The 12314-nt window shown below is 45.3% G+C and overlaps 1 protein-coding gene and 1 pseudogene across 3 annotated transcripts in view; one reads left to right on the forward strand and one right to left on the reverse strand.

Annotated features, from left to right (window-relative positions):
• LOC146808495 (transient receptor potential cation channel subfamily M member 2-like) overlaps nucleotides 1-12314 on the forward strand; it is a 1799999-nt gene that overhangs the window by 1200153 nt on the left and 587532 nt on the right. The window lies entirely within an intron of this gene.
• LOC146808496 (uncharacterized) overlaps nucleotides 1-12314 on the reverse strand; it is a 33312-nt pseudogene that overhangs the window by 611 nt on the left and 20387 nt on the right.

A 12314-nucleotide genomic window follows, 5' to 3' on the forward strand; every position in this document is an offset into this window, starting at 1 on the left:
GCTCAAAATGTCCTATAATATGCAGCGCTGATATTTTGGGGCATGTCTTGGGCAAACATTCATTGAAATTAGAGCTAACCACAACCTACTAAAGATACATGAATTTCTGTAAAAAACTGCATAAAGTGAAGTCGAACACTTGATATTTGTAGGAGAGTGTCATCGACTGCATAGTTGCCCCCAACTTTTTGCTGATGTTTTGACTGTTTTCTGACTCTAGCCAGGCTGTGGGCCTGCTATCCTGGACCCCAGCCTATCTGCTTCCTCTCTAAACCGATGTGAGTACCCTAGGTACATACCAATTGGATACTGAGGACACCCTATGAGGCCTTTGTAGATGGTACCCTAGGTACCCAGGGCATGGGTCCCTCAGCGGCCTACCAGGGGCTGCAGCACTTATTGTGCCACCCCTGGGACAGCCATACAAACTGACACCACCAGACCACTACTATAGTTTGAGTAAGGTGGTGCTTGCACCCCTTACAGGGATATAGGTATCCTGTACCCCACTTAAAAACAACACATATATCCTCATAGGTCACCCCTAAGGGAGGCCTTGCTAATCATACAAGGCAGGGTGCTGAGATATGTGTGAGGAGGAACCCCTACCTGACTAGGGCCCCTCTGCAACCTTCGTAAAAACTATTGCTGGGTTGTTTGTAGTGCAGCCATACCATATATTCTTAACCGCATTATAAGTAATCGCGATAGCGTGATAACTTGAGAGTGGCTGCACAGAACCATGTCATGTTTGGTGTCAAACATCGTGGAATCATACCCCCAATCCAGCCATGGGAGTGAGGGCATGATTCCCCCCTGCTAGAGGGGTGATATGGTAAAAGCGGCAGATTTTAGACACCAATTTAAAAGTGCACACGTAGTACAAAATGGATGCTACCCGCCACCCACACGACTCTGGCTGCCTGTTGCTGGGCAGAACTCCAGCCACGGCAGCTGGACAATAGGGATCTTGTTGCAAGGAGGTGCTCCCACCTCCCCAGACAGACTATGTGGATTGGAACTGGGTGGGTGCACCATAGGATGTCTTTCAAACTTGCGTGTAGGCTTCTCCAGTGCCTACTTCTGCATGCACCGCCTCAAACTGGTTCAGGGGCATCCTGTCCCCTGCCCAGGCAGGAAACACACAAAGGGGAGAGGGTGTAGCCACCCTTTCCCGCCTGAACTCTCATTGGTGGGCTCTGATTTAGACACTCCCCTAATCGTTGGATAAAGGTGGGTGCAGGGTCCCCAGAGCCTCAGATTAATCTTGGACTTCACAGACTTGAACCTTCGACTTACTGCCGCACAGCTGAATGAAGAAATCTCCCTTGGGGTAAAGGAGTTACACCCCTGCTTGGCAGGCACCTGAAACACTGCAAGTGACCCGGTTGGAACTCCGCTGCTCCTACGGACATCGAAGACTTCTGCCTACCTTGAGGTGGGTTTCCAAGCATCCCAGAGGCCAGTGAGTGTGCACAGCAAAGCTCAGCATCGTGGACCCCGTGGGTGCCGAGATCCCCAATACCCCAGGACATCGGCTACCTCTTGCACAGCACACGACCCCGACGAGTGGGGAAGTTGTGCTTTGGCCCATTATTGAGCCAACCTCTCAGCATCATCTGTGTCAAAGATCGACGCCCTAGCCCGCTCCGGCAACCCGTGGGCGCATCTTTACGCACGCCAAATTGCAGCCTCCCGCGGTCTCTTGTCTCTCGACTGGTGGGCAATAGCGGAGGTCAATCTTCACTTTCAAGGGCTCCCCTGGTTGCTCCAGGCCTGCTCTACAGTCTCCTCCATGGAGACCTCGCTCAGACCCCGTGGGTCTGCACCAGTAGCTGTTTCTTGATTCTTGCGTGGGTTGCGGTTGCCAAGGCTTAGTGGATCCAATCCGGACACTAACACCGCAGCGACCCTCATCCGTCGTGGGACAGTCGCCCTCCCGCACCTGGCCTTCCTTGATGCCTCCTGGAGCCCGTGGCTGCTGATCCAAGCTACTCATCTTCCACCTGGAAGCACCCAACATTGAAGGGTTCTTTCTCCTGAGCCCCCTGGTCACTGTGCCGTGACCCAGACTCTGTCCCCTCTGATTTCAGGTCCTCCTCTTCAAGATCTACATCTTCAATCTGCACGACATCGACGACGCTTCTTGCTAGCAACAGTTATTCATGTTTTTCCATTGAAAACAAGATCGCGACCCGTCATCGAAAACGACCTATGCACCCGGCTTCCCTGGGGTAGGTAACAGTGGTACCTCGGTACTCTCGTGGGTGGGGGCCCTTCAAAAGCTTAACTCTAAACTCTTGAACTTGAACTCCTCCTAGAAGTGTCTAGATCCTTGCAAATTCCAACCGCGACATTCCCCATAGGGTCTAATAGAGATCCCGACAGTAGTTTACACCACTGCACGCGTCTCCCGTGGGTCCCCTTCCTCACTACCTTGGGTGGTTTCGTAAGGGGCCAGCGACCCTAAGTGCCCAAGGCACTGTCTGTAGAATTGTCGTGGTTCTTATACCACTTTTTTAATATATGGTTTGGTCCCCCCCCCCTGGGGCCCTGTGATTCCAGTGCTATTTATTGTAACTATCAATGCTTGTTTGAATTATATCTTTACCTCCAGCCTCATAAAGAGACTAGTGGGATTATTCTTAGAATAAATACATATATTTTATATATATACCTGTGTGGACTACTCTTTCATTTGGTCATTCAAGAGGTTATCTATGGTAAAACAATAAGCTTAACACTCCTTCAAGACTTAGCCTGAAGGCTGCTCTCCACAGCTACCACTAGGATAGCTTTCTTTAAAGGTTGTCTTTTAACCTATCACCATAAGAGTCGAATTGGACTGGTGCAAGGTGTCCCCTATAAATAGAGGACAGCATATGCCAGGCCAACTTCTCACAATTTTCTTTTTTTCTATAACTTAAAATGAGGCAGAAAACTCCTCCCCGTCCGTTAGCAACAGTATACTAGTAACATGCAGGCAAATAATGCGTCTACAGAAATAGGTCATTTTGACCCCAAAGAAGGGTGTTTTGCCAAAATATCAGGTTGTAAATATCAACTTACTATAATATCAGTCTACAATATGAGAAGAAGATATTGCAGTTAATATAGTTGTTTATAATTTGGATGTCTGTATGTTAGAATTTAGGCACTCTAAATAAAGGAGATGGGGACAAGGAGCTAAATATAAGTCCAGTGCTCGTGCTCCCAAGTAATGAATAAACGAAAACAATGGGTCACTGTTCCTAAGAGAAGACAAGAGGTGTTGTATTAGAAAAATGAGAAGGAAAGTCAAAGTGACTTTTACTTGGTACCCTCACACATCCCAAGGGATGCCATGCTTCATCATAGGGCGATGCTCCTCGTAGGCCCGGCGCTGTAATGCCCAACGGGTCCCCCGAACTGTCACTTTAGCAGAGATCGTTTGTTTGTACACCGTATGAGTGCGAGGTAGTGCTCATGAAGTGGTGAGTGAATAAAAAAAGGGCTAGAGGATATCTACGCTAGTCAAATTTAATGAAATGATTCCTCTGTAATAAATAAACAAGCATTGGCATAGCCAATAGGTCTCGCCTTTGGGACCTTATAAGTGTTTAGCCATGAAACACGTGATGTTGTTGCAGCAAAAATATTGTGCTGGATAACTAAACACTTAAAAGGTCCCAAAGATAAGACCTATTGGCTATGCCAATGCTTGTTGAAGTTCGCTAAGGGCAAACGTGACTATGTTTCAAAGAAGCATGGACTTTAGCGCGAGTGGAAGTAAACTTTGGAAGGATACACCTCATCCAGTCAGAACACTGTGAGGGGGAAATGTTCGTGGGCGGGACAAACGCATGAATAGGGAGTAAAAACCACTGAATCCAGAGTGCGCAACTGAGATAGACCACAAAGCCATCCTATCATGATCCAGAGGCTGACCCAAGCCTATTGAAGTACTTATAAATGAATAGATCTCCCTACAAGCACCTAAAGTTGTCTGTAGCCAAAACCTACAAAATCGAGACCAGTACTGCAGCAGAAAATTACATCTGCTATGCAGGACAAGTAGTGGCATCCCCTTACTGCAGTTGGTAGCACTGAATGTCATCTTCGTTCCCTGCAGTTAGAAGTTTTAGGGTGAACGCAGGAGGTGGACAAGATGACCTGGTGAGTGACCGCAGATAAACTAGATACGCCGCAGCCTAATGCGTGGTCCTTGTTTGGCCAACTATTCCTTTGCAGGGATTTGGAGTCGTTGACTACATTTAATCGAGTAAATTTAGTATATATTTTTTAGCAGCATTTCCTAAATGGACCTGAATAGGCAGGTGTTATTTAAAAATTCGCCCACCCTCGTAAATATGAATGTTCTACAAGCTGTTCGACTTGTCACTGAGAACTGTGTAACAGATAGCTCTGCTGTTTTAGGCTCTATGGAGCTCTGTGCCTGGCTCAGCCTTACAAGGACTGCTGCTCTTTCCAGCTTCTTGCATGGCACTAAGCCTTCAGGGTGGGACTCTGGCCGTCCTCCAGGCATTCACTGAGGTCATATGGGGTGCCCGCTTGTATCATCGCGAAGATGCATCAAGGTTGACAAGTAGTCTCATGAACAGCAGTAGTAACACTTGTTCTGAGCCATGAGGGAGGCAGTTCCATGATGTGCGGGCAGAGGCTGTAAAGAGCTTCCAGTCCTCCTTCTCTTTTGTGTTTCTTTTCCTGATCCGTTGGTTCGCCTGCCAGCCAAGGGGCATATCAGCAACGAAGGGCGATGAATAACGCAAAGCGCGCTTATCGCTTTGTTATTCATCGCCGTCTATCTCTGGTAGCGCGTTATCAACAACACGTTTCTCCAGGGCGATAAAAAATCCAGAGATAGCGGTGGAAATCGCCGTTTTGCAGGGAACATCGCTGATTTTCCAGCGATGTTCCCTGCAAAATGGCGATAACCTTGCTGATACAACCCTGTGGTCGTAGCAGCATAATCCACCCCCTATGTTAGGGATGGGTAAGTCAGGATTTTAGCAGATGTTAGTTTTTGGAGAAAACTGCGGTTTTCTCCAAAAACTAACGTCTGCTAAAATGCTGGGGCAGCCTTGTTAATATCGCTTTGTGCACATCAGCAATATTTGCACGGCTGTACTGCCCAGTGATGCCCACTTTGCATCTCATTAGGGATGCAAAGGGAGGTGTCGAGAAAAAGGGTGCTAACATGCGATTATGCATGTTAGCAGCCTCTTGTAAATAGGGCAATAGTTTTATCTCCGCTTTTTTGGCTTTCAAAGCCAAAAAAGAGGAGATAAAGCCCTTGTTAATATGCTCCCAAGTTTAATATTTATGTTCGGTACCTGTAAAGTACCATATGATGATGGAGCTCGAAAGAGTCTACTCAAGGGAGAAGAGCTCTGACCCAGGGAAAGGTTGGAGCAGACGTTGGAGACAATTGCTTCTCGTTTACGAGTCATCTGCCAGGGAGGGGTATCCGCCAGCTCAGAGACGAGGGATGCCACAGACTCTGTGATATGTGAGCAATCATGTTACAGACCTATTGGTATGCTTTGTGGGGGCAAGAGCGGAACCTCAAGGTTAGCAGCTTTCCTAGACTTGAAGCCAGTGGAGTGCTTCGCGGACCCCTGTAGGCTTCACTGTTGACGAGTCACACTGCAGCATTTCCCAGCATTTGATTATTTGATGATACACGGAGCCCAAAGCTTGGATCAGTGAGTAGCGGAGAGCCAGTTTGTTGGTAACGAATGCTTCCAACACCCATCTTGAGATCTGACTTTGAAATGAGATACTTTGCGTCCTGGGGCATTGCACCATGTGGTTCTCAAGGTAGAAAACATGACTATGTGTGCATGAACAGAAAGAAGGGCTCTAGTGTCGTGCCAGAGCTCTGTTATTTCTACCAGGAGGTTGTGTAAGTAGGGTGGTAGAGTGACTAAAGCTTTGGGGAGCCTAAGGTCAGACATGAACTTTGCCACATTCAAGAAGAACGTTTTCACTCATCCAGTTCTGACTGTTCTTTGAGTGTGGTGAACGCTGGTTACAGATAGTCCCTTGAGTAGCTGACAGTGTTTGCTTTACTTATGATAGCCGGTATCTAAGGCTCTTAAGATGCTAATAGGGCTCCAGGGAGAGGCTAAAGCTCTGTCGTTTGAAAGTGTTGGCTTTGTGCATGTCTGTCTAGCACGCAAACGCGACCAGTTGAAACACTTACTGTTCATGTATACTTGTTATTCGAAATGTTTGACTTTTATGTGTGATAGCCACCAGCTGCGGCCCGTTCAGGTAAGAGCGGTGAGGCAGTGGGGCCGTGTTAGGGGTATTCAACAGACTACCACGAGGAAAAATTAAATAATGAATTTTCCCTCGTCAGTCGAAATCCACCCCCACCTGGCCCCACCGTTCTTACCTGCAAGGGCCGCTGCTGATAGCCACTCTTCTAAAATCTTCTTCTCAAATTATGTTCTAATGAACGCAGTCAACCTAAATAAGGAAGGGTCTCTTGAAGGCTTTGGTTGTGAGAGATCCAGTTGTGTTTTATCCTTCCTGATTAGTCTCTTAGGGGCATATTATCAAGAAACAGAGTTAAAATTATCACCGCTTTAGCGGCAGAAAACTGCCGCTAAAGCGGCAATAATGGGCTTGATAATATGCTCTATGGAATTCCAATTGAAGCCCAGGTTCTGGTGTCAACATGGGCTTCTATTGGAATTCCCTGCGGCATATTATCAAGCCCATTATCGCTGCTTTAGCTGCAGTTTTCTGCCGCTAAAGCGGCGATAATTTTAACGCTGTGCTTGATTATATGCTCCCTAGTACTTTCCTCTCCCACTGGAACATACTTTCTGAAAAAGCCTTGAGAAAGCCTTAGTTCAAAGGGGATAAAACACGTCTTGGCTGCCTGTTATCAATATAAGCAGGAACCCAGCAAGTACAATGTAAATAATTTTAAAAAGTAATGAAAGTGAACGTGGCCTCCATCCCTCTCTACAAACCTTTGGGAGACTCCTCATATAGATATAATTGGATCTTCATTCTTCAAGCATGCCCTGCAGAATATTTCTGAATTAACTGAAAAAAGGAAATCGGCTGCCTTCTGATACCTATATGTGACACCTTTAATGAACTTTGTTGCTTTAAACAATATTTGTGTAAATGTATCCAATGCAAGGGTTAATCTGACCAAATTAAATCACGCGCCTTAATCTTTTACTAAAAATTAAATTAGAGAGACAGAAAGGCCAAAACAAAGCATTTTTCAACATATTTTTAATTACATATTAGATTGTATTAACTTTTAAAGTAACAGGCAGTCTGAGACGAGGAGTACCTACGATTCTATATTTCCATTTTGAGCACTAGTAAAAACTCTCCCTTTGGTTGAAGCTACTTTGGATGTTGCAATATTTTAAGGCCTTCCCTTCAACCAACCTCACCTCATCACACTAAGGGCCTCATGTAGGTAGCCCAATACCGGTCGGTAACGGCCGATTTTTGGTAAATATACCGTTACCGACCGGTATTTAGGCTTTTGATATGTAGGAGGATCATTTCTGTATTCGGTAATTTTACCGATTCTGTAAATACCGAATACAGAAATGTGATGTAGGGGGAGTGTGTGGTGGGTGTGGGGATTCGTTATTTACCACCAACTAAAAGTTGGTGGTAAATGACGAATGTCTCAGTGAAGGCATTATTTGGCCCTTAGATGTGTGCAATGTGGCAGACACACATGCCCTCAGGGCATGTATGTGTGCCACATGTGCACACATGCAGGAATCAGGGGTGCAACAGGGTGTCAATGTGACACCCTGCCACCCTTGATTGAGCTCCCCCCATTACCGATTCGGTATTTACCGATTCGGTAATGGTAACTGGCTTCCCATTGATTCCAATGGGCCTCCTGGCCCATAGGAATCAATGAGATACAGGTTACCATTACCGAATCGGTAAATACCGATTCTAAAATACCGACACTTACCGAATCGGTATTTTTTTACCTACATTACATTTACCGATTCATAAATACCGAATCGGTAAAATTCGGTATTTAAGAATCGGTAAATGTAATTTACCTACATATGGCCCTAAGGGTGTGGGTTTGCTTGTACACTGATTCACTGGAGAAACTTCTCACCACATGATGCATGGAAGGGACCTCGGTTACTATAAACAGGCGATAACCACTCACTTGCAACAGCGCATCCCTCCTTGTCTCTGTGCAGTTTAGGACACTCCTTACCCAATGATCCTACCTCATTTCTTATCCACGATATCTAAAACCAGCCCTCTGCAGAGCTACGTCCCTTTTCAAACCAGCAAGTATAGCGTTACCTATGTCATGTTATGCAAACTTACTAGCACATTCACAGGGAAGCCACATGGTGTGGGGTTGTTCCTCTTAGCAGTAGCAACTTATTGGTCCTGTGGGGGTTGAAGCCGGCAGTCTTATGGTGGGGAGCTTGCTCATGGTGATTCTGCAACAGAGCACCTGCACACAACAGCAAAGCACAGCTTGGACTGGGTTAACTGTAGGGCAAAAGTGCCCCATCGGCCGAGGGGCGTGACTTTCCACCACCATTGCCGACAGAACGCACATTTGCTTTAGGTCCAGGCGTGGCGTACACGCGCCAACAACTCTTCTCATTACTTCTGTAAGATCGACTGCATCGAGATCAGTGACACAAAAACTGGACTATAAGGCCACCACCCCCTTTAGACTGAGATTGATGAAAGAGCAGAGGGACACGGGATACAGACGCTAGTACCATGGGCTCGTAATGGCCATACACAAGCTCAGACTTCCAGACTGCACCGTGGTCCTTTGAGTACTTGTTGTATGATATAGTAAGTCTGGTCAGTCGATTCCGAGGAGACAGGTGTGGGTTCAAAGTTGGCTAATTTATTGTCCAGTATCCATTTTCTGTTCCCAGTGTTTCCTTGTGACTGTGTTGCGGGGATTCTGCTCATACACAGAACTATGCGCAGGAAACCAGGACCTCAGTGAATTGTGGTGTACCAAAAACTCACCTCAGAACCCCTTATCTGACCAGCATCAGTGTCCCATTCGTTATGCGGATTATCACGGAGGTCCCAATGTATAGACAACCCAGAAAAAGCGACTTAGTGTACTCTCAGGAATGGTGGGAATCAGAAATACCTGTTCGTAATTATTCTCATATCAGTCCACAACAAGAGTAAACAAAGACACGGTAACGTTTATAAAGAGTTTATTTTATAAACCTCGTGTCCTAAGATGCAGTACTTTGGCTAACATAAGCAGACAAATGATTAAAATCAAAACCATCAGCATTGTTACAATGCAATAGAAAATTAAAGGAGTAATCATAGTATAAATGACAGTGGAACACAGACACCTTCCTTTCGCTAGTAAACTAGTATTATTAGACTAGTAGAAGGTCTCTAGGCATAAATGGGGAACACCATACCGTAAAGATCAGCTTAGTGGAATCACATCACAGGATCAGGTGGGCTCTGCTCCTGGGAAAGCTCTTCTTCAGAATGTGTGTGTGATGCATGCAGCCTGCAATATTAAAAGCACTCGACTTTCAGGTATTTGCAGCTGCGTGCGTGTTATGGCTAAATAGTGGGCCGATCAACCTGAACTCAAAAACATGCATTGTCTGGCGACCCGGACTGTTTCTTTACACAATGTTCAGACCAAGGTCGCAGCTCACGGCTAGGGATGTGAACAACAGACAGTTCTCATGCAACGAAAAGGCGAGCAAGCAGTTTTCAAATAATAACATGTAACTGCAGTGTCGTGTGCAAAAGCAGCAAAAGTGGCAACTAACGCGGTTATGCTAACTTAGCAATGTATGTATGTAAAGGGCAGCCCTCACTACACCCTCCCTTGATAGGACCACTAGCCAATAGGGATACAATCAGGGAACGCAGAGTTCAAGTTCGATAGAACGGAATCAAGTGCACTCGTTGGAAATCCATAGAAAGGGCAGTGAAAGTTCGAAAAGAAAAAAAAAACAAGAAAAGGAAAAACATTTCGAATGGAAAGATTAATGGCAAGGCTTAAAGTGCCTCAATGATGAAAAAAAGAAAAAAATAGAAATAAAAAAAAAAATAAATCTGTGCAACGAAAAGTCGGATGACCTCCCAGTTAATCCATCAACGTGTATGCACAATAAGTAGCAACAGCTTCCAAGAGAAAATCATTGGAATGGTCCGTAAAAGTATCTGCCATCCAGTTCAATAAGGGAAACGAACATACATGTTCCTCAACAATCGGAGCCTCTAGTACCATCAGAGGACAACCAACGTGTTCTTCAATATAACTTCTTGCCAGAAAGTCATATGCAGCCGTACCGATGTCCCAATTCCCTAGGACTCCATGTGCTGCTCCACAGGCCATAATCCTGACACCAGAACAGTCCAACTCATGAGCCACTAAGGGACTCATCAGTCGATCATAATCCGTGGTGGGAGACACCGAGTTTGATAAGCACAAATCCAGAGCCCATTGGAAGGGACAGTCTAGACAATGAAAGACAGGTTGTACGCACGTAAAGTAGGAAAACCGGAAGGACAATCCATAGGCTATGCTTAAGGTTGCCAGTGGTAATGTACCATAGTATTCATGCATCCGGTCACAGAGATGTAGCAGCCGAGGCAGGTTGTCGTGTGACACAAATTGTGCAGCCATTACGCAGTAAGCAGACCAACAACAGCACTCCTGCTACGAGGGCCAGAATCAACGGGAGACCGCCAAAGACACTGTAAAAAATAGAATGAAAAAATGCCGGGATCACACCAAAAATTGTTTGGAAGGAGGTCACGAGGCCGGAGCCCACAATTTTGAAAAAATGTGCCAAGCCACCTGTTGACGAGGCATTAAAGATAGTTTGAATCAGAGCGCCAAAATGAAGTGGGAGATCAGTATTCAAAAGCGCCTGCACCTCGGTAAGCGTGTTTGGTACGTGAAGGACAAATGTTTCTCAGGAAGAAGTCAGTGCGACTTCTTTTTGAGACAATAGAGCCCTTATTCTGCTCATCTTGTTGAACTCTGCTTTCAAGGTTGGAATCGAAGGCCAGATGGATACATCCAGCCGCCCATGCGGGGGTGGGAAAAGGACATTCTTACAGCAGACTACCCTCTGTGATACAGTCACTATGTAGGGAATTCCCACTAGCATCCCGCAGCAAGCTTCATTATTTAAGAGCAAATAACTACCATTAGCCAGAAGCGTGAATGATGGTGTAATAGCAGGCACAGGAATCCCCTTCAGGACGCAAGCTAAATTAGGAGTGTGCACATTGCATGCACCATGCAATTGAATGTGCCTACATACTACAGAATGATCAGGTGCGGAAGTGCATTCCTCACCCTTCAAGTAGACCTCTTTACCATCTCTCATGCATCTGTATGTAAATGGGAGTGACCAAACTTCATGCAGGAAGGCAGTACCCAGTTGTTCATATCTACCTAGCGCATAATGTTTCATGCATGAACTGAATTTAAACAAAGGGAACGGCAATGTGATTAACCCGTGGATAAGCCACACAGCAGAATTCAATTCGGCCACTGAGAAAGGTAAAGGTTCTAACTTTTCAATATGCAGTAACGAGTATGTTGCATCTTTCATGGACATAAATTGTTGTTTTGCAGTTAGATTAAAGGGAACAAACAAAGATGAAGTATTCATGTAGTCCCATGGGACTTTCCCAGCCTTTAACGTTTACAATCTCCATGCAAACTGCATTACAGAACGCAATTGATTTTGACCATGGTACAAAACAGACATATCGGCCTGTACAATATCAACAACAGAAGAAACAATATTGTCTAAGGTGTAAATTCTGGAAGAAAGGGTGTTAATGCTATTATCTATAACAGCTAGTACTTTTTCCATATTTGCTTGATCAATAGCCCTCAATCTGGAAGCAGCTTCAATTTGTGACAATTTCCAAATTTCGTTATAAACAGCATACCCCCATCTTTTGGATCTGCCACCCACAGGACCCTTAACAAAATCATTCAAATCTATTTTGTCATGTAATTTAGATAAATGAAGTTTAACAGATGCCAAGGTGGAATTTGGCTGCCAAGATTGGCATAACTTCCCTACCGAGTAGGTAGTTACTGAATGAGAAGATTCAAAACGAGGATCCACGCGTACCTGCGTACCCAGGGTTTAAACCCAGAAAACGATGTTGACAGGAATCTGAGCTTGTCTGCCATATTAACCATCCTTCCGGATCTAATTCGGAAATATTAAAGGATGTATTAGAGATAGATGACTGCAACGCATCAAGGGACAGATCTGTTTGGTTATCCCAATTCGGATAAG

Source organism: Triturus cristatus, chromosome 8 (assembly GCF_964204655.1).
Source record: "Triturus cristatus chromosome 8, aTriCri1.1, whole genome shotgun sequence".
Lineage (NCBI taxonomy): Eukaryota > Metazoa > Chordata > Amphibia > Caudata > Salamandridae > Triturus > Triturus cristatus.